The 27,350-nt window shown below is 33.4% G+C and overlaps 1 protein-coding gene and 1 long non-coding RNA gene across 8 annotated transcripts in view; one reads left to right on the top strand and one right to left on the bottom strand.

The window, feature by feature from the left end:
* The window catches only part of LOC114289139 (putative disease resistance RPP13-like protein 1), a 178,177-nt gene that overhangs the window by 32,614 nt on the left and 118,213 nt on the right, over positions 1-27,350 (top strand). The window lies entirely within an intron of this gene.
* Positions 3,437-10,438, bottom strand: LOC114323194 (uncharacterized). Of its 4 annotated transcripts, XR_014353797.1 has the most exons (6): positions 10,305-10,389; positions 9,559-9,616; positions 8,013-8,177; positions 6,246-6,386; positions 5,784-6,134; positions 3,437-3,959 (listed from the first exon to the last, which is right to left on the bottom strand). It is a non-coding gene; the product is annotated as an uncharacterized LOC114323194 (long non-coding RNA). The 4 variants fall into 4 exon arrangements; XR_014353791.1 differs by lacking the exon at positions 9,559-9,616 and having other exon boundaries at positions 6,246-6,496; positions 10,305-10,438; XR_014353785.1 differs by lacking the exon at positions 9,559-9,616 and having other exon boundaries at positions 10,305-10,438.

The raw sequence follows: 27,350 nt of genomic DNA, 5'->3' as shown, positions 1-27,350 counted from the left end.
CTAAAATCTTGTTGCCAGGTTTTTGGTCGTTCCGCTCGAGCGGGTCGTTTAGCGCTCGAGCGGAGATTGCACACTCCCAGTATTTTTTTGGTGCTCTGCAAAACTTCTACAGGTGTGATTTCTACGCTCGAGCGAGTCGCGCTCGAGCGGGCTTGTTAGGGCTCCAGCGGGTAACACATTTTTTGGTGTAAGTTCTGGGAGGGGGAAATCTACGCTTGAGCGGACTGGTTTTCACGCTCGAGCGGATGTACTTTATTCTTGTGTCTTGGCGCTCGAGCGGGCCTTATTGCGCTCGAGCGTGTCCAGATTTTTGTGCTTTACGCTCGAGCGTCCTGTTCTCCGATCGAACGAGAATGTCGTATATCAGAAGGCAGTTAGGCATTTTTGAATCACTTTTTACATTCACTCTCTCTCTTACTTTCCCAAAACCGATTTTGAGAGCCTCTCTCTCTAGAAACTCCCTTCTCTCTAGGGTTGATCTAGTTAGAGTGCTTCCCTTTCCTTTGGCCTTTGTAAAAGTTATGTTGATCGTCGAGGGCTTCGTTTTGATCCGTGGATCTTGGAGTTTGGAGCATTTTGGTTTTCTTCATCTCCTTCCCTTGGGCTCCGAATTTGAGGTAGGGATTCCTACTCACTTTTATGGGTTTTGACCGAGATATTGAGTTTTTATATAAATGGTTTTGGGTTTTGGAAACTAGGGTTTCAAATGTTTAATTTTGAAAAGAGGGTTTTGTTTATTTTGGACCATAAATACGTATTTGGGTTTCAAAATGAGTTATTGATGTTGTTGGTAATATATGGACTCTTGGAGTCAATGTTGGGAATCAAAGGGAAAATGCCATGTTTGGGTATTTTTGGGTCACTAGTGTAATTAATGACAAGTGTTGAGAAAATATGGAATTGAGTTGAATATAATGAAATTGGCTCATTATGAGATGGATTAGTGAAGTTGAATTTATTAATTGCTCACTTTTGGAAATATGGATAAATTATCTGTTAACGCATTTATTATCTGTTTAGAAATAATTGCCTTGGGTTACCGGTGGAAGGTAGTCGTGATTGTTGTAGACAATACATGATGATTAGGCAAACTAAAACTAATCAATGGAATGTGTCATCGTATATGACAGTTGAAAGAATACATTAACTTTATGTATTGTTTGATGATGTATATGATAATTGTTTATATGCATTGTGTTGTGTGAGAGGAGATAGGGAATGCACTCTACAGTTTAGGGGAAGATAGGGGATGGACCTCTAAACCGGTTAATGTTTGGAAGAAGATAGGGGATGGACTCTAGTGATGCAGCTCATATGCTTATCCGTTGAAGTGTTGATAGAGCTCATATGCTTATCTATGGAAGTGTTGATATAGCTCATATGCTTATCTATGGAAGTGTTAATATAGCTCATATGCGTATCTGTTGAGGTGTTGATACAGCTTGTATGCTTATCTATTGCGAAATGGGAAACGTTTAATATGAATTATTATTTCGTTTAGAGTGTGTAGCCAGGTTCTGAGCCACGGGTATGAATTTGGAAATTGGATAAGAAATGGAAAATGAAATGAAACATAGACATAGTGGTCATGTAATGGAAATGGTTTATGAATTGATTTATGGGAGTTAAACATTTATCAATTGCTAATGTCTTAGTTACTGCTCATATTGTTTTTAGCATATCTCCACTGGGCGTTGGCTCACCCTATATGAGATATTATTTTCAGGTACAGGTAGCATGCCACCTCCAAGGACATAGCTTGGATGGTTATGGGAGTTGAAGACTCTTTTTGATTATTTTGTTTGTATTACATGTATATCAAGCCAAGGGCTTATTTTGTATAGAGTTAGTACTCTTCTTTTGTATAACCAAGTATTGACTTGGAAAGCTATAAGTCCGTAGGGCATTTGCTTTTGTTGTTAACATGTAATACTGTTGTAAGAACTACTCTAATGAATGGAAAAGCGTTGATTTTCTTATATTACTGCATGTCTGAATGATGGGTATTATGTATTATTTTGAGGGCGTTACAAAATTTAACAATGTTGGCTTGAGTCCGAGTAAATATTGGATGTAACAATGTTATTATATGATAAGTATCACCATCAATTAAGTATTTTTGATTTGCAATAAGACCGTAACATTGTTTGTTAATAGGATATAAGGGTTGACCACTTAATTCATTTGCAACTTTTTATGGACCGTTGACACTACGTAAAATGGTATTATTGTTACACTTAATATATATGTTTTTTATGAATTCACAATTATTGTTTTGTCACTTGTCTATCCAATTGCTCCAAATACTTTACAATTTGATCTATCACTAAGGTAGCATTTGGATTTACATCTATAATTATTTATCTCATAGCAATTGGTCCAAATATATGTGTTTATAAAAGTAAAAATGGAGTACGATCAACTAGCACAAAACTAGGTGCAACCAAGTACCCAAACTGTAGGCCAAAAATTTTTATTTTGATTTAAGTTAGGTCTTGGTTCAAGTACTTTCCTAAATTACACTGTTGGCTTTTAGTGTTTGAAATCCAACGAGGAGTTTTAACATTGTTATGCAGGGTTGTGTTGTGTTACAGTACAAACTCTATTTTAAGGTGCATAACTAAAACTTAGTGTTAATTTGGGAAATTCCATAGTGCATTTTCTTTAAAAAAAAAAATGTGTAGTACATAGAAAATTAATTGTTAAGATTGAGTCACATTATTAAAAATGACCGGATAAACAAGTCATTTTTTATAGTTATGAGCCAAAATTATATTTGTTCATAACTAGAATCAAATTGATCATAACTTAATTATGAACTATCATCACATATCTTATAACCAACACCATTTTGCTTATAACTAATATCACATATTTCATAACCATAATCACATACCTCATAACCACATCTCATAATCAACACTCTTTACCTTATAACCACACTACTTTGATCTAATCAATATCACATATCTCATAACCACTATAATACAACAAAAAAGGGTTTTTACAGTGCGCAATGCACGCCGTAAAAACCCTTCTACAACGTTCAGCGCATCATATTATGACCAGTCATGAAAAATTATTTACTTTCAATAACATGCTTCTTACACCGTTAAAAACTATTTAACGGCAGATTTTGTGTATCATTGTTACTTTTTCTACGACATGTTATAGTACGCCGTTAAAAACTATTTAACGGCAAATTTTGCGCGTCGTTATTACTTTTTCTACTATTTTTGCACGTCGTTAATTGGTGAAACAAATAATGACGTTGATTGCGCACTCTAAAATATGTAATATAACAACTTATTATATCTTCCGTAGAATATACAATTTATTTTTTAAAAAAAATTCAACAAGTTCTATTTGACCAATTTTGTATAATTTAACAAATATTACAAAGAAGCATCACAAAACATCAACAACCACCAAAATATTATTTAAAACATCAAAAAGAAACTATATCCATAAATTATAAACATTCAACAATTATCTATACATAAATTATAAACATTTAACAATTGTCTATACACCTCCACAGAAACTCCAAATGCAAATCTGTCTTAAATCCAAACCTCCTCACAATGTGATCAACAAATGAAAGTGGGGTCACTGGATTCATCTTCCATTGAAGAGTAGATAGCACCAGAAGCTCCATTCTCTGGATTATCTTGGCTTCAAACACAAACTATGATTCTTCCACCTAATCACAACACGGAAATAAATCAATGACAACCTCATTCCTAAGCTTCCAAACTGACCATAAAACAGCAAATAGAATGGAATTCCAGATTTTCCTCTCCAGTTTTGACAGATTTACACTGGCCCACCATTGGAGTAAGTCATTAACAGAGCCTGGTAATGCCCAAACTAAACCCCACCAAGTAATAACATGTGACCAAACTAACCAAACAAACGGACAGTACAATAACACATGATCATCAGATTCCACCTCAGTCCTGCAGAAAACAGAAAGAACAATAGCATTATTATTGAGAACTCCAATCCTTTGAAGATAGCTGGATGATTTGATCCTCCTTCTCCATGCCAACCACCCAAAGAATTGAGCTTTGAGAGGGGCAACATTTGTTCAAATAGAGGCAGTAATTCTACAAATAGGGCCCATGGACAATTCAAACCAATGATAGGCTGAGGAGACAAAATCTATTTGAGCAACCAGTAGACCATCTTAAATTATCAAACCTGTTGTCTCTAATAGCAGGTGCAGTAAGTAGAGCATCATTTAATCTCATAATCTCCTCCACCTCCCATTGAAACAGAGTTCTAAAATTTAAGGTCCAGCCTCATGATCACCATTTCTGTTGTATAAAGAGTAAACTGTACCACACTTGGCTTTTACTTTTGGTTACATTCTTTTAACTCTTAGACCCCCTTGGCTTTTACTTTTGGTTACATCCTTTTAACTCCTAACCCTTAAAATCCACTCAACAGATTCTCTCCTTGCCATCATTAACTTTTGGTTACAACCACAATGCATGCTTATTTGCAAGTCATCCATTTTAGACCCATGAATAATAGCCTAAATGAGTTTCGCATTGTTGCAACCAAAAAGAAAAAAAAAAAGAAAAAGAGCAGAACATGGTTCTGCAGCAAATCTAATCACCTAACTAATATTCCAAGCAACCAAAAAGAGATGGTCAAAATCTAAGAATTTAATTAGAGGAAAAAAATGCAAATTAATATGAGCAATATTGAATTGAGGACCCGAAATTCCCTATTGATGGGTGATGCAAAAAAACTGTTGAAACTATATCCTATAAATAATGTTGGTTGAGTGAAACACATTCTGTTCTATAATCAATGTTTTAAAAACCAGAATAGAGTTTAAAGCCTTTCAATAAGTGGAGGTGGCAGTAGACTTGAAGAATTATTTACTTGTCAAAAAATACAAAATAAAAAACAGAGTGAAGTAAATTAGCATTTCCTTAAATTGATCTTGTGGCACCAACAGGGCTATGAACAGTGCACTAGATCAAGGTCATCACAATTTATCTTCAAATTATTTCTCATCCTTTTTGCTAATTATGTTTGTTAATAGGCATTTTGATATCAGCATGATGCCACAAGTCAACCCAGTTACTTGGGTGGTTGGACAGCTAAAGGGTTGGTAGACAGTTTGGGTTGAATGCATTGGCAAGTAAGCAACATTTTATTACACAGCAATAGCATTGACTTCAAGCAAATACAAACATAAATTATTGTAACCACATCATGTTTGCCTATATAAATGCCATTTGAACAATTTTGTAAAACAATTAAAACTCAAATGAGACATGACCAAATAATTGAGAAAAGTCAAAGTTTGAAAACTGCATGTACCAACTTAAACTTTTCACTTTTAAGATACACACGAGTAAAGATTGTAAAGTATGTACTTATCAAAAAAAAAAAGATTGTAAAGTCTGTTTATTTTCCCTTTTCAATGTTCTATATGCTATCAAATTTCAACCTATAAAATATAAAGTTCTATTAAACTTGAAATTTCAGCCAAAACAATCTTGTTTAAAAATTTATCAACCTTAATTTAAAATCTGAAGAGTTGATATTGTATAATTCTTATCACAGGTACAAAAGGCAACTAATTTCTTATAAACCAATGAAGCAAACTACTTGCAACTAAATGAAACTATTGTAAGCCAGTGAAGCAGTCAACTTACAACTAAATGAAAATATGTTCTGCGCAATAACTTTTTAGTCAGCAAAGGTTAGAACTGCAATTTATGAATTAAAATATTATAACTACGTGACAGTTTGAAGGTTACCTGAGTTGCATCCCATAAGATAATTTTTGGAGTCACAGGAAGCTCTCTCTTATTCTTCGATGGAAGAGGGGAACCATCATTAGCGGTCTCCCACTGCAACCAAGGCAGAATAACACCATCCATTTCAACAGGAAGAGAATTAGATCCTGATTTATTATAAATTGTTTCTGTTTCCCTAGAATGTGACACTGCGTTTCTAGCCTTTGTTACTCCTCAAGTCGAACTTGCATCACTCCTTTCTCCATCAAATGAAGAAATATCTGTATCTTCAACATTTGAAATGAAGTCCTCAAAAAATTTCTCTGCTTCTTCAGTCAATCGTTTAGACACCTTCTTTCTGTCATTACTCCTCTGGCAAATTGTAGAAGCATTGAAGTTAATAGAACACTTTATCATCACTACTCTCAACAAGGACTAAAGACAGATCCTGTAGTTTACACATATGGAGATTGAGAACCATACCTTTCAGGCCCGGGATGGTTTATCCACAATTGTAGAGCTCTTTGGATTAGGAAGCAATTCTGTCACAATTTTAGACAATTCCCTACCACATTGCTCCTCTGAAACTATCTCAGCTAAGAGATCTTGTTTATGCCTTTCTCACTGGAAAATTTGTGGAAACTCAACATTTTACTACTTCAAGTACTTAAAAAGCACAGAATAACAACAACATATCTTTCAAAGTTTGCTCATCTGTCAATTGCTTCAATATTCTGGAAACTCACATAAAACTGTCAATAACAAACTATCCCTCATTCAACTTAGTTTCACAAGATGGTGCTTAAAGGGTGATCTAAAATATATTATGTTATGTGTTATCATCATTTCATGAAAAGCAATGTCAGCAATATATTATGTTTAAGGTCATTTGTCAAAAACATATCTCTAACACAATACTATAAATAGCCATTCAAGCAAAACAAAACAAAACAATTGTGATCATGCATCAAAATTTTACAATTGGAAAAACTAATTTATTTTTCCATCATCCAATAAAAAGAGAGTTTTTATCTCTTCAAGTGTCATAGACTTATAGTCAAATGAGCAATTTTAGAGCATTAGCTTTTTCAGACACCATTAATTTAAAAAGCCAGTGCTCAAATCAGTGCCATGGCATAATGATAATACCTATAATAATGGATAGAAAATTAACACAGCAATAATATAGTAGTAGTAGTATTATATAATAATTAAATAAAAAGAACATAATATTATGTGATGTTACTATATTGAATATATTAATTAACTAACAGCTATATTATAAAGAAATAAATAGACTTTGTTATGCATGATGATGATGGTGTTTCCCCTAAACCCAAGACATTTTTCTTTTCTTTTTTTTTTTTTTTTTTTGGGGGGGGGGGGGGGGGGGGGGGGGGGTTGAATTCATAAATTAAAACAGGAAAAAATACAAGATTACAAGGGGGCATGCCCCAAGCCCTAACATGACTAAACAACCCAGCAAAAAAAAAAAAAAAAAAAAACAAAACAAAACTGACACAAAACCAACAGAAGAAAATAAAACCAACTAAAACCCAATAAACAAAAACAACCTCTACAAAAATGGCCACAGTACATGTGAGGCAGTAGCTGCAGAAATAGCGATACACACTCACAAACAACACCTAGACAGTTGCTAAACAGCCAGCAAACAGAGCTAGCAGCAGCAAGGCAGAATCAACAGCAGCAAGGCAGAGACACAATCACACACAGCACCTGGGCAGCTATTCATAGAAGCTAAACTATACACATCACAATCCTGCAGAATTTATAGACAGTAACAGCAGGCAGACATGGCACCTGGACAGTAACAGTTCCATTCTTTATAAAGAAACAGAGCATCACAGCCATCTACAATACTTGTGTTTACTCTTTGCAGCTGAAAATAGTGTAGTTATTTAAATAAAAAATAAGAAAAAAATGATAATGACTCGTGTTGTTTACTCCATCTAATAGAATTATAATTTCACCCATGTACTATTTAGAAGTAAAAACTAATTAATGCCTAAGATAAAAACTTGCTCATAGATGACATTTCATCTTTAAAAATATTTATAGATGACATTTCATCTTTAAAAATCTTCAGAGGCCCAAACTCGAGGAGCTCACCTTCTGAAAAAGTAATACTTTTTTGGTCAAATAGACACAGCACTGCACCATACCACGGCACAAAAGACTGATTGGAGGAAAACAAATGAAAGAAGCTGAAAATATAAGGTCCGTTCATACCTTTCGAGCTTTTGACACTTTGTTTTGAGCTTCAAGCTTGGCACGGTATTGTCTTCGCCTGAGAATTGCATGGTATTGTTTCGCATTAACATATATGGGCTCGTCCTGCGGAAAATCAAGAGGCAGTGGCACACGAGCCACCCCCAGCATTTGGGGATGATGAATCTGGTGGCAGTGCGATGGTAAATATCTCATAAAAGGGGTGCAGATAAAACACATCTTGAGTACTCAATCACCATAATGATGTGGTTTAAATAAACTAGCAGGTCATTGATTGATTCCAAGAAAATCAGAATAGAGTCAAAACCACAAGTGGCATTCAACGTAAAACCAAGTAAACGTTCCGTTTCTTCACTACTTTAACAAGAATATTAGGTTGCTGATATTACCAATTGACAAATTTTTAGTGCTACATTTCATAAAAACAAAACAAAACAAAACAAAACAAAACAAAAAGGAAATCTACTTCAATTATTAAAAAAAAATAGTGTTGGGAGAAGAATAAGAACAAAGGTGATATGCAAAATAAAAAAGAACTGGAAAAGATGTATATTTAGAATGGCATAGTTCATCATAGACCTCTTTTATTAACTCTGAAGAATCTGTAAGGACAGCATAATTACTTGTTTATTTTTCAAAAAAGGATCATTCATTAATGCTGAGGAAGATTTTACTAGGTGAAAAGGATTGTCTAGAGTCTAGGCTTTGACAATCACAAAATAAACAAAACATATTACTTCACTCACTTTCTTTGGTACATTGAAGGGGACTGGTGGGTCAAACTCATGACCTTTTAGTGAGGTACACTGGCCACTGGGCTAAACCCTGTGGTTGCATAACTTCACATTTTACTGCCGAAGGAGTATCAAAAAACACAGAGTGCGCCATAAATATTAAAAGTAGTGCAGACACTAGCTCATCTTTTTGTACTTACTAGAAACAAGTGTGTGATACGAATGGAATGAATGTGCATAGGATGTGATGATACTTATAAACAGCCACTATGCTGTTCTAAAGGATGTGATGGTTAGTGGGTGCATTGGAAGTACAGAAATCAGCAACTATAGCCATTTCTTAATTTTAAATTTACAAAATTTTCCATCTACTAGTACTAAATCAGCAATTTAAGGCAAAAAAAACAAACAGATGCCAGTGGATACCAGAGTTTAGCATTCAGACAGACATGGCATAGATGTAGTGGCACCACAAAAAGCATAATTCTCATAAAAGAACTTTGAATAGAAGGATCAAAGAATTGTCCTAAAAACTCAAGCTGTTAGGATATGGGCCAAGGTTTTAGCGGTGGCAGCAACCGTAATGGTAACGGTGGTGCTGACATGGTTGCAGGGTCTAACAATTGTTGCGTAACAGTGGTGGCAACCGCAACCATGAATTTTTTAGTTTTTCACACCAATTGGAAAAGATTAAAATCATATCCCATCAAAATTTTCATCATTCAAATCAAACATCAATTTCCAACCCATAACCAAACTGTTACAATACAACTCAACTAAGATACGCAAAAGTAAAAAAACTCAAAACAAACCTATGAAACTGCATTGTATCACCGAAAAGCCAATTGAACATTAATCAAATATTTTTTCCTAGAAAAAAAAAAATCCAGCAATGAATTTAAATATAAAAACCCAAAAACCTTGGAAAAATATTAATAATTTTGTATCACCAAAAAGCCAATTGTACATGAATCAAATATTTTTCCTTAGAAAAACAAAAAAAAAAACAAAACAAAAAGAAAAATTGAGCCTTTAATAGTAAAAATCTTCTTATTTAGAAACAATCTTCCATCAAACAAAACAAAACCAAACCCAGAGAAAATGGGGGGAAGAGGATGGAAAGGGAAATAGAATTAAGAATAAAAAAAATTCCAGAGTAAAAGACTGAGGCACATAAGATTGAAACAATAATGGTGTCACACCGAGAAAAGGGAAAGAAAGGTGTGGCTATCAACACAAAGATGCCGAAGAGAGCTCCTTCGTGATTTGCAACGAATGGAAGTAAGGGACCTTTTTTTTGGACTCAATCTGTTGGATTTAATAAGATGAAAGTAGAGCTGCCATCTCACACTTCTATACACTGCATATACACACATACATACATATATATATATATTGCCGAGAAAAATCTATATATTTTACAAATAAGAAAATCAAATAGATAAATATAATAAAACAACAAAAGGGTTTCGATTGAACTTAGAAGAAGGGGCAAACAGATCAGATATACATGTATGGATATATGTAGAGAGAGATATAGAGAAAGAAAGGGGAAAACCTGGTTATCAAAGAGAGGGCGGCGGTGGATTATCCCAAGGTTCGAATATACAGAGAAAAAAGGAGATTTGTAGAGAAGAGATGAGATGATCACCCTAGCAATTGATTCGGCCTTCATCATCATCAGATAGAGAGAGAGACTGAGACCCTGAAGGCAAAGGAAAATGCATGAAAACCTGGTTAAAATTTTCTTTTTACTTTTTAAAAATTATATATTTTTTTGAAATTTAAAGTTTAATTACAGATTCTTCCTTCAGTAAATTAATTTTTTTAAATATCAAGTTTGCCCTCATTAGATAAATTAAATTGACACCCATCATATTTTGGAAATTACAATTCCCTCCCTAAGGTTTAAGCAGTATTACCAATTGTCCCATCGATTAGTATTAATTGAAAAAAAATTCATTGAAAAAAAAAATTATTTGAAAAAAAAAATTTGAAAAAAAATTTTGTTAGTAAAATTTTAAAATTTCTGTTTAAAAACCAACGTAAGCTCATTTTTTGAATTTACATTTTTTCCTCAAATTTACAAACTGAAACAACCATTTATAAACCAAAAAAATATCAAACAAGTTTTTTATGACAGCTTATAAAAATTTTGTAAATATAAATTGAAAACTGAAAACGAAATGGTTACCAAACAGGCTTGATGGTAACAACGTCGTAAAATTAACAAATAATTAAATAAGTTACCAACGTAAGAAATGACTTATTAAAATATTCTTAATCTATGCATGGTTTGATTTTTAGAAAAAATTTTAAAAATAAAAAATTAATTTGGTTAAGAAATAAAAAATAAAAAATAATTATCATTTAAAGGTAAAAAATAATTATCATTTTAACTTTTGAGCATGTTATATATATACGTATAGCTGTTTCAATTTAATTTGTAAAAAATTATTTCTAACCACTCGAAAGATAAAAATTATATAAAAATGATAATTATTTTTTATTTTTTATTTCTTAACCAAATTAATTTTTAATTTTTAAAATTTTTTTCTAAAAATAAAACCATACATAGCCTATGAATCTTTTGATAAGTCATTTCTTACGTTGGTAACTTATTTAATTATTTGTTAATTTTACGACATTTTTATCATCAAGCCTGTTTGGTAACTATTTGTTTTCAGTTTTCAATTTATATTTACAAAAATTTAAAAAACTGTCATAAAAACTTGTTTGATAATTTTTTTGGTATATAAATGGTTGTCTTAGTTTGACAATTTGAGGAAAAAACGTAAATTCAAAAAATAAGCTTACGTTGGTTTTTAAACAGAAATTTAAAAACTTTACTAACAAAAAAGATTTTTAATTAATTTTTTTTTTAAATAATTTTTTTTCCAATTAATTTTTTTTTCAATGAATTTTTTTTCCAACTAATACTAACCGATGGGCAATTCATAATGCTACTTTAAACCTTAAGGAGGGGATTGTAATTTCTAAAATGTGAGGGGTGTTAACGTAATTTACCCAATGAAGGCAAAATTAGTATTTAAAAAAATTAAATTGCTAGAGGGGAAAATCTGTAATGAAACGTTAAACCTCAGGGGGAGAGATGTAATTTCTAAAAGGTGAGGGGGAGAACTGTAATAAACATAAATCTCAGGGGGTGTCAGTGTAATTTACCCCCTTTTTTTATCATACAATTCACGACTTGCATTGTGTGTTATGAAAAGATAATACTTTTAACGGCACACAATGTGTGCATCATAAAAAGTGTAATACTTTTAACTATAGGCATTGTGTGCGCCGTGAAAAATATTTACTTTTCACAACTAGCGTATGTGCATCGTGTATAATTAATGTATTAACGACACGCCATATACATGTCGTAGAAAGTTTTATTATTTACGGCATGCATTGCAAGCCGTAAAAAAATCATTGTTATTACCATTCACGGCCTACGCAATAGACATGCCATGGTTGGAAAAGTATTTACGATGTGCAAAAAAAACAAGTCATAAAAGTAAGAAACTACGGTGTGCATTTATTGTATGCCGTTGATGTGGTACCGTAAAAGTCGGTTTTGTTGTAGTAGCTCATAATCACATCTCATAACCAACACCCTTTAACTCATAATTAACATCACATATCTCATAACCAACATTATTTTACTCATAACCACACCATTTTGATCATAATCAATATCACATATCTCGTAACCAAATACATTTTGATTCATAATCATACCACTTTGCTCATAATCAAAAACACTAATCATATATCTCATAACTCATAACTAACACCCTTTGGCTCATAACCGCTGATCGCATATTTCATAACCAACACCTTTTGACTTATAACTACATCACTTTGATCGTAACCAATATCACATATATCATAATCACTAATCAGATATCTCATAACTAAACATCCTTTGACTCATATCTACATCATTTTGCTCATAATCAAAATCACGTATCTCATAATCACTAATCATATATCTCGTAAACCATTACCTACATATCTTATAATCAGCACCCTTTGGCTCATAACCAATATCACATATATCATATCATTAATCACATATTTCATAACCAACTCCTTTTTGCTCATAACCACACTAATCATAACTAACATCACACATCTCATAACCACTACCCATATATTTCATAATCACATCTCACAATCAACATTCCTTGGCTCATAACCATTAATCACATATCTTGTAACAACATCTCATAACCAATACCGTTTGACTCATAATCATACCACTTTGATCATAACCAATATCACATATTTCATAACCACATCTCATAACAAATATCACTCATAACCACTAATTACATATCGTATAACCAACACCATTTTGGTTCATAACAACCTAACTTTGATCATAACCAACTTAGAACCACTAACCACATATTTCATAGCCAATTTCAATCACATATCTCTATTTTATATTTATTTTAGTCATAATATCTATCCTGAATATAATAGAAAGGGCAATATATAAACAATATACATTTTAAAATATCTATATACACACATAGACATATATATAAATAATTTGACTAAATTTTAATAAAAAATATGTTGAAAGACATGATTTTATTTTTTTCTACTAAATCATTGTCCTCTTAAATTTTTTGCCCAACTTTTCCTATTTTATTTTCTTGTTCTATTTTGTTTCCCTAGATTTGTCCTATTTATGCCTTAATTCTCTTTATTCTCACTTAGATTCCTCTATTTCGCTCAAATTATCAAATAGTCAACGTTGATAGTTCTTCCTTGTTAGATTTTTACCCTTTCAACCTCAATCGTCTTTCTGATCTTGTAGCTCTGTACCAAATCCTTGAACTCGTCACTACTCTCCCTGTCTACTTAAACCATTTTGGGTATATATAACTAGTGGTGTGCTATGCAATTAAAATAAAAAATTTGATTTGAATTATAGCGATTCCGGTCCTTAACCCATCTCTTGTTGTATTCCGGACTCGGGTTGTATGGGTTTGAAAGGTTATTCATATCTTATTTCCCTTGTCCCCCCTCTATTTTTGGTTATCGGATTGTAATTGTGCGTTTGGAACATGTTGGTTACTCCATTTTCAAAACTTGTGTTACCCAGATTTTGGCCTCTCCCCTCGAGCGGGTTTCACAAATTTTGCTCCTCTGCTCAAGCGGGATTCTACAACACACAGCATTTTTCTACAAGTCTGCAGATGTTGGGAGATTGCATTCGACACTCGAGTGTCCAGTTTCACGCTCAAGCGGGAGTCTGCATGTGATGCTCGAGTGGGGATTCATAAGCTCGAGTGGACTGCACGTATAACAGTCTAAGAAGATAGCATTTTGAATCATTTTTTCTTCTCTCTCTCTCTCTGAGACTTTCCAAAAAGCTTGTTCTTGAGCCTCTCTCTCTAGAATTCACATTCTCTCTAAGATTTCATCTAGATCCATTGGGATTTCCACCCTAGTGCCTTTGAGAAAAATGTAGAGCTCGCCAAGATCTTCATTTTGAACTGAATAGAAGTGTGTTTTGGCATTCTTAGGACTCTACCCTTGCTTGACTCGTCATCTCTCTTTGAGGTAGGGATCTTTCTACACTTCCATATGTTATTTAGCTTAGTTATTGTCTTTTGTGTAACAATGGTGTGTCTTGATGATGTTTTAAACAAACCTAGGGTTTGGAACATAAAATACAAAGAGGGGTTTTGGATGTGGATGAAATCAATGTTTGTGGGGTTTGAAAATTATGTTGGGCTATGTCAAATTTGATGATTTTCGCACTTGGCTAATATTCGGGGAAAATGAAAAATTGCCCTAATTGGGTTAAACTATCTTTTTGTACAAAATTGGAATTGGCATTGGAAATGTGAAATTGAGAGGGTATTGATATAAATAGTGAAATTGGTTATGTATTAACTTATTCTTTTGGAAGTTTTGAATAAACTATCTGTTGAGATTGAATATTTATTTAGAAATAACTGTATTGGGCTATCAGTGAAGGATAGCTTTGATTATTGTAAAAATTGCATATGGATTAGGTAAATTGAAACTAATATTTTGATGGTTGCCATTGAATATAACGATGTTTATATACATTGTATATGTATATTTGTTTAGAAGTGGAAAGGAGATGTGCTTCATGTTTGATTATCTGTTTAAATACATTGCATATGTATGTATATTTGTTTGGGAGGAGAAATGGAATGGATTCTATTATAATTAAGTTGGCCGGAGTGTCCTAAGTGAAAGTCCTGAAATTATACATGAATGCCTAGCCCGTGGACGAAATATCCGTAAAATGGCAATTATAGTGCTTGTATAGCTTACGTTTACATGGGTCCCGTTTGACGGCTGCCCGCGGACAAAATTTTTGTGAAATAAGAAGTTTGAAGCGTTTATGTACGTGTGTTGTGTGATTTGAAATTTAATTGAATTGTAGCCTCAATTCGTTTGTCGAGAAATAATGAACTTGACTCATGAATAGAGAACATATAAGTGAATGGAATATGAATTGAAAGAAAATGGATCAAGACTTGAAATTGATATCTCAGGAGTATGTATTGTTGTGAAACGTTTCTTCACATGCATTGTTTATGCATTTGTACTTATACCTTTGCTAAATTTCATATACTGTGTTAGATGATTTCTACTGGGCTATGGCTCACTCTATTTGGAAATAATATTTTCAAGTAATGATGGTATGCCTCCACCAAGGAAATAGCATTGGAGGGATCTTTGGGAAGCAAGAGCTTCGTGTTTTGTTTATTTTGTATAGCCTAGGGATAAATATGTAAAGAGCAAAGATCACTTTTGTTATAACCAAGTTAAGACTTGGAAAAGTGTAAGCCAATAGGACATTTATTTATATTAAACTCTTTGTATCTCTAACTTCGTGTAATGAAAAGACTTTTCACTCTGATGCATGCAATTATCAATGTATGTTTTTGGGTTATATCAATTGTGTATTTTGGGGGCGTTACATGAATATAATTTTAATTATTGTAGAACACATGTTAGTTACAAGTGACAATTATGCGAGGGTATTTTGGGTAAATAGAAAAATGTGACATTACACTAGGGGTGGGCTGAAATTTTGCCAAAGGAAGGATTGAGATAAAGAGTTATAGCCAAGTTGGTCTATTTATAAAACAATAATTATAATTTGATAACATTCTAATTATAAAGCAAAGTGAAAAAATATATAAGACAAAATATATATATATATATATATACCTCTTTGTAGGAGTTAAATTAAAACATTTGTTAAAAATCATTTTCATTTTATCATTTAATTTTATTAACATTCTAATTTCAATGATATATAAAAAAGATTTAAACAAATTAATATACATTCAAGAAAATAAAAAAAAATTAATAGTTTATATTTATTGGATTAAGTGGTCAGGCTTGGAATTTGAATTTTTTTTGGGGTCAGGCTTGGGATGGTTAGATTAATCTCAATGTCGGGCTGAGTTTGGGATGACACATATCCCAACTATTCCTCTTTTCTTCTCCTATTATATTTTCTTTCTCTCGATTTATTCTAGTTGTGCCTCAACTCTCTTTATTTCTCACTTAGATTCCTCTATTTTGTTCACATTATCGAACGATCAACGTTGGTAATTCTTTTTCGTTAAATTCTTACTCTCTCAATCTCGATCACCTTTCTCTACTCTTGTGTCTCTACACCAGATCCTTGAGTTTGTCACTATTCTCTCTATCTATTTCAATCATATTGTGGTTGATATTTTGAAACTTTGTGACTTAATTGTGACATTTGTGATTTCTAATAATTTTGAACAATTTTGTTTCGCAATTAGTGATGTTGTTACGTATTTTGTGTTTTATGTTATGAAACCTTGTAACTTGATTACAATATTTGTAGTTTCTAAAAACTTTAGATATTTTTGTTACACCAATTAGTGGTGTGGTTATACATTTTGTAGTTGATGACTACAATATACAAAAATAGACGAATAATTTATATTGAAAGCAAATAAAAAAAATTAGAATTTAAATTGATAAAATAAAAAATTAATAATTTATTTTATTATAATACTCAAATCATGATTTTTTTTACTGTAATTGTTACTAAAAAAATTTATCAATTTTATCATAATTTCCCCCCCCCCAAAAAAAAAAATAATTGTCAAAAATTTGGAACAAACACCTGAAATTTTGTCCAAATCAAATTTCCCTCCTGTTCTATTTTATTTTGGAGCCCTGATTTTAACCCTCTAGGTGTCACTCTCTCTCAAGGGATCCTACACTTCCTGCCATCGACTCAACCGCCTTCGTCTCCAACTTAAACAACTTATTCGATAATGCCCAACCCTCTGATACGACGACAAAACCCTAGATGTATTCGAGCTCGATTACGAACTGGTATGTATGTAGTTCATAATCGCCCAAAGCCTGTACTTTTACTGTTATTATCTGCGATTTGTCTGTGCTAAGAGGAAATTTTCAAATTTAGGGTTTTCAAGCAGAGGACATGAATTTTTGTATGATTAAGTAAAAAAAAAATCGAAAATCCATCTTCATGCAGTCTCATTTCCTTTGAAGAAAGACTTGATTTTTTTGTTTAGGTGTAATTTATGAGATTATGTAATTTATTGTTTGTGTTATTTAATGTTTTGTGTTTGAATCTATGTTGCTTCAGTTGCTCTAGACTTGGTAGGTCCACTACTTGGATGTGTTAGATGATATGTTATGACTACTATTGAAGTTTTGTTATTGATATCATTATCATTATGGTTCTACAAAGGAAATTTTCATTGTTTATGTGTTGTGGCAACTTCATTGCCTTTTGTGGATATTTGTGTGGATGACTATGAAAGAGTTCAAATTTTATGAAGGACTACTTGAACAATTAATCAAGATTAACACGGCTATATTGTTTGAAAATAATTAATGGATGTAATAGGTGTTCACTATTATGTTAAAGTTCCTTTGTCATTAATTATGTTTGCTAGGAAAATATCATGTTTGAGGAATCATTCAAATTGATTATTAGCAAAAATATTGAATTTTTTGGACATTGATCTATTGAAATGTATAGTTTGGATATTGTTCCTTCTGTATTATTGAGAATGCAATTGATCTATTGATGAATATTGAAATTAGAGGCTTATTGTTTGAAATCTTAAATCTAAATATTCGAAATGTATATGAATCTCATCAATGAACTTTTGTCAAGTATTTGGGATATTTATCTAGTTGAAGCCATTGTACTTAAAAATTAATTTATTTGAGATGTTCGCAGCTAACAGCCCATTGCCATCACTTGGAAAATTCAGGTAGAGAATTTTGTTGCTGACACCTTTGGTTTTGAATCCGTAGGATTTTGTGTTTATTTAATGGTGTTTACAAGAGTAAAGGGATCTAAAGGCTTCTACACGTGCTTTTCAAGTTGAAGCAGAAGTATTCTCTAACCCCATTGGTAAGATTATTTAGTATTTTTTCATGAGGGATGGAACAACAAAAAAAGAAAAGCCTTTCGAGTTGTGAATTTAGTTTGGTCTTTTTGTTTTGTTCAAATATGAGACATTGGTATTTTAGCCATTTATGCTCTTGGTGGTTTCTTGAGCTATGTTTAATTGGATTGTGATCTTTGATTTAATTAAACTATTACTACTGATTAAAGTCACATTTGAACATCTAGATAACTATTTTGTTCGAAAGTTGACGATGCTTTGGGTTATCTTAATGAAGGGTTGAATTTTTTTTTTTAATCTTTTATTTTTAAGATTACCTTCTCCTTGAAATTGTATGTGTCATGAGAAACACAATCTCATATGATCACCAATTAGGCACAATTATGAAGATAGGTTATTTATTATTTAATATTGTATCTTTAGCTATTGCTGGTTTGTTGAAAGATTGTTACTTTGTTTTCTTTATATAAAATTGTCTTTTTGTTTGTTTTAACTGGAAAAATTATGGTTATAGAGAGAAAGGTGGAAACTTACTTTGTTTTATTTTTACTATATAAAATTCATTGCTATAAAAGGTAAATTCATTAGTTAATTGGGTTTTTTTATTTAAAAGATGTTTTCAAATTAATGGTTTCTTTATGTTAATGGATACGATTTGAATTTTTTCAGTTAATTGACTTTGAAATTGAGGAACAACTTAAAATTTCCTTGTTTTCATCAAATATGGTGGCCTATAGGTCCACTTTGAAAGTATTTAATTTTGTTTGAATGGAGTGACAGTACATATTGTAATGGTGCATGATAGTACTTTTATAGTGATATTGGTGAGTAATTAGATTTTGGTAGTAGAATTGCAGTTCCAGTCCACTTTAATGTTTTGCAAAGTAGTGAACAACCAGAAAGAGACTGGAATTGCACACCTAGTTGTTTTCAAAGTTGATTTGCATACTTTGCTTTCTGGTCTGTTTTCTTTATATATAACAGATTTTAGATCAATTTTTGGTTAAGATTCAGTTGCTCTTAGTGGAAATCGATTTGTTGATCTCTCTCCATTGCCCAACTCTTTCCTATTTCAGGTTGAAATAAAAAAGATAAACACTACCCATGCACTACCTGGGAGGCACTGAGGAAAGCTTAGAATAAACTGACAGACCCTTTTAAAATATAAATATATAGTTAAAGAAATTATTAAGTTTACCTGTCGCGGAAAGGAAAATCTCTTTCAACACTTTCCCATGCTCTGGCACTTCATCATAACACCAAATGAGAGAAATAAAATAGTTCACCAACAATATATTCAAATGGTAGAATTATATGCTTCGATGGTATAAAAATAAGGTATTCACGCATTTTTGGTGGTCCTTTTGTTTTTTTCATTAGTGAGATAAGTTTATTTTGTTGTTGTTGTTGTGAACCATACAAAGAGAGAGAAACAATCATAAACTAACAGTTGTCAAAGTAGAGTTGGTTTCATATTAATTGTTTATATTTGGATATTTTGGTTTTTTATTATTTGTTGCACTTTTTTTGGAGTACATTCGTTGGTGTCCTTCGGTTTTACTGAATTTCCATGCCATTGGTATGTTGTTGGTGAGAGTTAAGAGAAAAAAATTTTGGAGTACATTAGTTGGTGCCCTTTGGTATGTTGTTGGTATGTCGTTAGTGAATTACATTAAATGGTATCCTTTGCTTGATAAGATTTGCTGTTTTTGTAATTTATGAATTAGCTGGAAAACTCGGATTACTTAACTTTGTAGAATGATTTGTTTTAGGAATAGTATATTTGTTTTTGTATTGTGGAGGAGGGTTGTTGTCTTTGGGGTTGATATTAATGTTAGGTACATTTTTTTTTAAAAGTTTCCGGACCAAGTATCTTATTGTAAATTGTAATTTATCACTTCAAAATTGAAATACTACTGATAATGTTACGACTTAGAGTTATTGCTATGCCTGTGTGTGTCCACTCACCTTGCATTTCTATTTCTTTATTTTCTATCATGTTCAGATGCCATCTTCATACTAGCATTTTTCTCCATGATAGCTGGAAAAAATGAATGAAAACTAGCATCTTAGCTACTGTTATAGCAGACATGGTTATTTTATTAGTCAATCTTTGTAAACATGGATATTGTATTTTTGTTTTCAATTGGAAAATTTTTAGATTTTGGAGGTTTGAAAGGGCTGTGCAGGTCCATTGACGAGCCTTTTCTTTTAAATTTTTGCCTTAACATCTTCAAATCTTTGTTTGGGGAGCTTGAATCTGATTTATTGAGCTAGAATCAGATTTTTGGTTGGGGTTAGATTTGTTAGAAAATTTTATTGAAAATATTTACTACATTATATATGTTAAAATTTTACATAGATGGAGTTTATACTTTCGTGGTAATCAGTTTTAGTCTTTTTTGAACTACATTTCACATTGACATATTTCTTTAGGTTGGAATATATGTTTTTAAGGGATTTTGATGGAGCCTAAAGGATTATTGGAACTGGCAGGAGGGATTTGAAGTTCATATATTACAAGACAACCATCTCTCTTAGCTCTCTTATTTTTTATTTTATTTTATTTTATTTTATCTTATTTATTTATTTATTTATCCTTATTTAACTTTTACAGTGGAAACTTCTGGCCTTGCTCAGGGAAAGGAAAAAGTTGTAATTTTATTAATTAAATGACCATCATTTGTTCTTTGTGGACAGCCAAGGCGGTTTTGTAATGGAAAACATATTTATTGAGTTCCTATGAAATGCGAATATGTTAGAAATTTTAGAGACGTAAATAAGGTTAGGAATTTTACTAATAAATGCCACGGATGAAAAGGTATGGAATGATGGAAGTTTTCTATTAACGTAACGATTCAAAAACAATGCTTAAAAGAGCTTTAAAAAAAAAATTCTTTTTTTGTATAAAGATGATTTCATTTATAAAGTACAAACAAAATTAGAATGGACACAAGAAAAAACCTCAATTGGAACCTCTTCAATCCAAAGTGACCCTAGATGGGCAGTTTTATTTCCTAATATTTTGTCATGAATACAAGCAGATTTAAAATTCCCATCCAATCTTTAGTATCAGATTAGCAATGATATTCATAATAGATGAGAAATTTTTTTCATTACAACTAATTTGTATGATTAAAAGTAACTACTCTCGGCTTATATGATTCCCAATAGATTTAGAAATTTTCTTCATTAAAACAAATTTGTTTGGTTAAAAGTAAATACCTCAGCCTATATGCTTTCCAATAGATGATAATTTTTCTTCATAATTTGTTTGGTTAAAAGTAAATATCCCCTAGCCTGTATGCAAAAAATTCAAGGCATTGGCAAAAGACAACTTTGTACGCCCCAACTACTTTAATGCTGCCTACAACATATTCATTTACAATTCTCTCACTGGTTGATGCCATTTCTCATGAAATCTCACAATGATACCAATACCTATCACTCCCATCTTTTAAATTTATATATATATTCCTTTTAGGTAGTTCACTAAATTCCATCACATTCACATAATAAAAATGTTAATGTGTAAAGTAACTGAAATATTGAGCATAAGTTAATGCAAGAAAAATGAAGGGCAGTGGAAATTAAAACTCAGCATTATTTATTACAAAGTTGAAGACGTGTAATAAATTATACAATTAGTAAAAAATTTAAATTAAAAAAAATTTAAAATAAAATAAACTCACTAGAAATCAAGATTTCTTCAAAGCTGATAAAACATCCTTCATTGTAGCTTAATACCATTTGAAGCATCGGCCGAATAGTAATATTTTCCTGCAAAAGAAAGTTTTATGTGAAAATTATTAATATGAGAAACTCATGATAGAACATCAAAATAAACACACTTACTAGTTTTCTACTATCAATCAAAAACAGAGAAAGAAATAAATACACCCACAGGTGCTCTACTATCAGCAAAAGTAAATGAACAAATTTTAGCACACCAAGGCCAAACAATGAAAAGGCAAGCCAAAGCCAACACATCCAAGCCCAAGGAAATCCAAGGCCAAGACAAACCAATGCCAAGGCAAACTAAGGCCACCCCAAGGGCAAGGAAATCTAAGACCACCCCAAGGACAAGGCCAAAAGGCAAGGCTAAGGAATTTTAAAGCCACCACAAGGTCAATGCAAGCAAAGGTCACCCCAAGGTGGATTTCTAGAAGTTTGGATTTCTAGAAAATAAACTTGGAACACATAATTTAGGAACAGTTCAAAAAGAAAAAAGACAACGACGGTGAAAGTAAAACAATCAATGCAGGTTTAAGAACAAAACATATGTCATTCTTCAAGTACATATATTCTTTTATTAATGTTGTAAAGTTATTTTGTTATTTGCATTTTGAAGCCTTGAATGAAATACTTTTATTGGAACATGCTTTCAGGTTTACCATTTTTCTCTTTTTGATTGATTGGCTGGTTGAAAATTGGTGAGCATTATTACCACAATTATATAAATTAAATAACTAATATATATGTATATATATCTATATATGTGTGTGTGCGCGAGTGTGTATGTGTTGTGTACAGAGTGAGGGAGTGATAATGGTGGTGCTCCCATGAGAATGGAGGTGGCTATGGGTTGTGCGTGACGGTGGTGTTAAGAGCAACGGCGGTGCTGTGTTGGACTCTCGATGGCGATGGACAATGTGCAGATTCAAGAAGGAATAAGGAAATGTAAGGTAGGAAGATGGAAAACAAATTAGCGGCAATTTTGTAATTTTGGTTTCAAATTGTGTCCTTCACTTTGTCACCCAATTTCGAGCAACACATGTTATCGATAACATTTTCTGTTAGTTTTACACTTCACCCCATACCACAAGATGGTTGTGTGTGTATTTCTAAAACAGAAGGGAGCAATGTGTTTTTGAGTAAAATTATAAGGGAGTCAAATGTAATTAACCCTAAAACAAATTATTGAGTAGGTTCAATTTCGGACACAGTTTTGTTTGGTTTGATTTGATTTGGTTTTGTGGTTAATTATCAATATTTCAAAATTATTCCAATATCATATATATCACTACCCCCCCAAAAAAAAAATCACTGTACCATTCAAATCTATACAACTCTCAAGCAATAAGAAATAAAAATAAAAGATGAAAAATGTCACTAAAATACAAATAATAAAAAGAAAATGTTTTCTTAGATTTATTTGTCTAGCAATTAATGAGTCAATCTGTCCATATTCTAGTTAATGGTTTGTCATGTTTATGAAAGAATGGCAATAAAAATAAAAAATAAAAGTAGGGACACATAATTTTTGTAGGAGAAAATCAAAAAACGTTTTCAAAACTTTAGGTTAAAATTCAATTTTTGAAAATTGAGGGGCATGGGCCCTCCTAGACTATATTGGCTCCTGTGTTACATGAACTTGCCGATTTAGGACAAAGTACCCATGTCGACATGACACGGGTGTGGATGTGAGATATGTGTCGGATTCGACATGGTTTTCTCGGACACGGCCGACATGAGCGGAGAAAGAAGAAAGGTTGTTGAGAGAAACTTACAGTGGACCAATGGTAGCAGAGGTAGCAAGCCTTTGTAGTTGGATTGGAGGTCGCAAGCCTCTCCTCTGTCATCGCAAGCCTTTCGTCGGAGGTTGCAAGTCTCGCCGGAGAACTAACAGAGATGAGAAAGGGAATTGAGACAGATATGAGAGAGATATGAGAATGAGACTTTATAATTCTTTTTTTATCCCTAGTAAGAGAAGTTATTCAATTCCAGATCTGAGAGAAAGATTGTACCAAAGGTCGCTGTAACAGCGCCCGCGGAGGGAGGCCTCGTGCTACAGTTCGGACTCTCGATTTGTGTCACGGTTCTTAATCTGAACCAAAGAGTCCAAATCTGGCAAATCGTTTTGAGAAACAGATTTTTGAAAAAGTAGTGCCAAACATGGACTGCTTTGCCAGATACAGAGTCGCCACCTAAATATTTTAAAATGGGAGAATTTAGGAAACCCTGACTCGGTGCCGAAGGCCACATGTCCGTCATCACCGGAGTTGTCTCGGCTCGGGAGCTTGGGTACGATCGGGGAAGGTCAGCTATGAGCACCCCCTTTCGCCCGGTCCGAAGACCGGCCTCTACTAACCGTGATATCCGTTTTTGAAAACTTTACGTGTTCTTAAACCAATTATTAGCCTAGAATTACTATGTTATGCGCACAGCAAACAAGTATAGACCAAATCGCCCAAATTGGAACAAAACATTTCATGTTTGTTTTGAAAATGGTTTGCTACTCGTAAGTAGGCTAAAATACAGATTTTGCCACCCTCAAGTGGGCTTTTTAGAAAAGACGGTTTTGCCACTATCTAGTGGGCTTAAAACAAATATAGTTTTAACGCATTATCCCAATTTAAGCAGTTTGACCTCCACCCACAGGCATTCAAGCAATTTATCTCATGTAAACACTTAGCCGCATGGCAAGCATACTCTTATGGCAACATTCACACGCATGTTGGATGCTAAAGCATAACCACTTACATTGTACTCCGTGCCAAAACAATAAACTAGTTAGCAAATGTGCGTGTCCTAGTTCATGTTATTTTGCCTAATGCAACACATACAAGGTGCAATTCTAGTTAGGCTCGGTTAACCTAGATATGGCATACGATATGCAACCAACTAATTCATGTATTCAATTTTGGAATTTGAAAATACGAATGCGGTTAGCATGATGTACCGAGCCCGGTGCATGTTAACAGATGCATGAATGCACGCATGCATATCATAAGGTATGCTAATTTCAAAAATGCCCTAATCTACCATCATAAGCTGGTAAATAAAAGGGAAGAAAGAAATGGGGATTGGAAGACATACACACACTTACCCACACTTATTACATGTTTACCCTCACTCAGAGGGTTCGAATTAATATTACAGTCCCAAAATAATGAACAAATAAAATTATTACAAAATTTCCTAATTAATTAAAAAAAAAAGGAAGCAAAAGAATGAAGAGGGTGGCCACAGCCTCTGCCTCGGGGCGCGCAGATGATGCATGCTCGAATCCGTCCTGCCCGGAAAACCCGTACTATACTCTTGTCGCCTCTGTTTGTACTGCCTTGTCTTTCTGAAAATTTCCAAAGTGCTGGAACAAGCTCTCTACATCCTGCAGAGCACCACCGGCCAGACAGAATTGCCACCGGCACTCCAAAATTCCCGTCGGCACTTTATCAGATTCATCGGCACTCCAGATAGTGCCGGTCGGCACTAAATTCTGCCGGTCGGCAGAAACTTCCTGCAATAGACAATTTGACAGCAAACAGAGGACAGGCAGTGCATAGTATGGAGTTTTTGGACACATGTAAGCATGGTCCTACTTCTTATCATATTTTGGACTCAAAGAAGCATGACTTTCGATCCTTGAATCATCAATGGTACATGGTGAGTCAAAGGATCGAATTTGCCATTTGATATGAAAATGCATGCAACAAACAACATGAAAACCGAGGCCTTATCAAGTTAAAGTCAAAGGTCCCGATGACCGGGAATCAAGGCGCGTTGCATCACTTGAAGTATGAATGGTCCTTGATTCCCACACTTGGTTTGACACCCCAAACCAAGTAAATGCAATGCATGTAATGCTCGCAAGCCTCAAATGTAACATGCCACCAAGATATAAAACACAACAAGCAATATGCAATTATCATGACAAAATGTATGATACCAAGCGCACAAGATACAAACATGATGCAAACATGGAGCAAATTGACCATGGAATTGATGTGCTACAAAGCTTAATGGAACAAATATGCAACAAACATGGGGCAAGCATGCAAGAGGGCTTGAAGTGGCAAAGGGGCAGGCCCTTACCCTTCTCAAAACAGTGGCCAAAAGTGCTTAAAATGATAGACAATCAACTCATGTTAACAAGCAAACTTATGGTCCCAAAGCTAAGACACTAAAGGAGACAACTTACCCCCACCAACATGGCCATTCATGGCATGATCAAAACAAGTAAAAACAGAGTTTTGGCATGCAACATAGGACCCCAAAAACTCCTAATATGGCAGCTAAAATATCTCCCATGAAGCATGTGCACTAAGGCTCATTCCTAGGCATAAGAGGACACACCCTCAAGGTATGAAAGGGGCCATGCATGCACACATACAAGCATGATTTTTGGACTAAAATGGCATGGCAAACAACCTCCACTCATCAAAGTAGACCAACCAAAGCACTTATGACTCATATACTTGAGGGCTCACAAGCCAAAATACATAGCAACCATAACAAATATGCCAAACATGACCAAGTTGATAACCAACAGATTTTAAGCATGGAAAAACAATGCTAAATGCTTCATGGAACCAAGCCAACACACACAAAAATCATGGCCTAATCAGGGGATGTATTTCTAAGCAAGATGGAGCAATACAAAGCAAGTATCACAAGCATACAAGAGGGCCCAAATCCGACCAAAAACAGAGGTTATGTAAGACCTAAGATGCCTAAAAAAGTACTGAAATGAAGCCAAGAAACAACAAGCACACATGCTATCCTTTTGAGCCCAAAAAGCAAGGAAACAAAACCATAAAGGGAGAGGGGTGTCCCTCCCCTATGCAAGACTTCAAACCAACTTTTTTGACACTAAAATACACTGATTTTTGGTGATCAAAAGATCAAGAGGCTGAAGTGAACAAAACCTTATCAAAATGGCACCAAAATAGGCTAAACAAGGCCTAAGAGGGTGAGTTTGCAATCTAACCACAAAGTGACCTTAATGAAAGTGTTAGAGCAGGAAAATATGAGCCTTTTTTATGTTATACACAAGAGCCAAAACAATAAACAAAATAGGTAGAAAACCAATGCAAGTTTGGGGAATAAAAGGGAAGATGCTCACCCTTGAAGAACCCTTGAAGAACAAATGGCCTAACCTCCTTCTTTGGATCAAAACCAGTCCAAAACTCAAGAAACAACTCCCCCAAGTCCCTCAATCTCGGACTAAGGTGTAATGGTGTGTGTAATGGTGCAAAAGTAAGGTAAAACACACCTTTTGGGCCAAGAAACACACACAAGAAGGGAGAGGGAGAGAGGTATAGAGATAATATGTATCTATATCTCTCAAGACTGATTTTGCTTCTGTTTTTCTAACCTAGAACCAAGAGGAAAGCCTCTCTCTTATAAGGATCCCTCTTGCAAAGCTTATTCAACAAGCT

This window comes from Camellia sinensis, chromosome 2, assembly GCF_055761805.1.
Source record: "Camellia sinensis isolate YWXY chromosome 2, ASM5576180v1, whole genome shotgun sequence".
Classification (NCBI taxonomy): domain Eukaryota; kingdom Viridiplantae; phylum Streptophyta; class Magnoliopsida; order Ericales; family Theaceae; genus Camellia; species Camellia sinensis.
Note: the sequence above shows the minus strand (reverse complement) of the source record. Positions and strands in the feature narration are given on the sequence as shown.